This window comes from Elephantulus edwardii, unplaced genomic scaffold (assembly GCF_000299155.1).
Source record: "Elephantulus edwardii isolate Elephantulus edwardi_28Jun2011 unplaced genomic scaffold, EleEdw1.0 scaffold00189, whole genome shotgun sequence".
Lineage (NCBI taxonomy): Eukaryota > Metazoa > Chordata > Mammalia > Macroscelidea > Macroscelididae > Elephantulus > Elephantulus edwardii.
The window spans coordinates 966,039-966,278 of record NW_006399939.1 but is presented as its reverse complement, the minus strand read 5'-3'; positions in this window follow the sequence as shown (position 1 = coordinate 966,278).

Sequence of the window (240 nt, the reverse complement as noted above, 5' to 3'; positions counted from 1 at the left end):
ACAGGAGGAGATTGTTCTTCCTTCTCCAGCAGAGCATCTGGTGGATTCGAACTGTGCACCTCTTGGATTGCAGTGCAGCTTCTTGCCACTAGACTACCAGAGCTCGCCAACATTTTTTATTTTTCTCTCTTTTTTAATATTTTATTATTTTTGTGTATGTACCATCAAATCGGATTTGACTGGTACTGGAGGAGATTGTCCCTCCTTCTCCGGCAGAGCATCTGGTGGATTCGAACTATG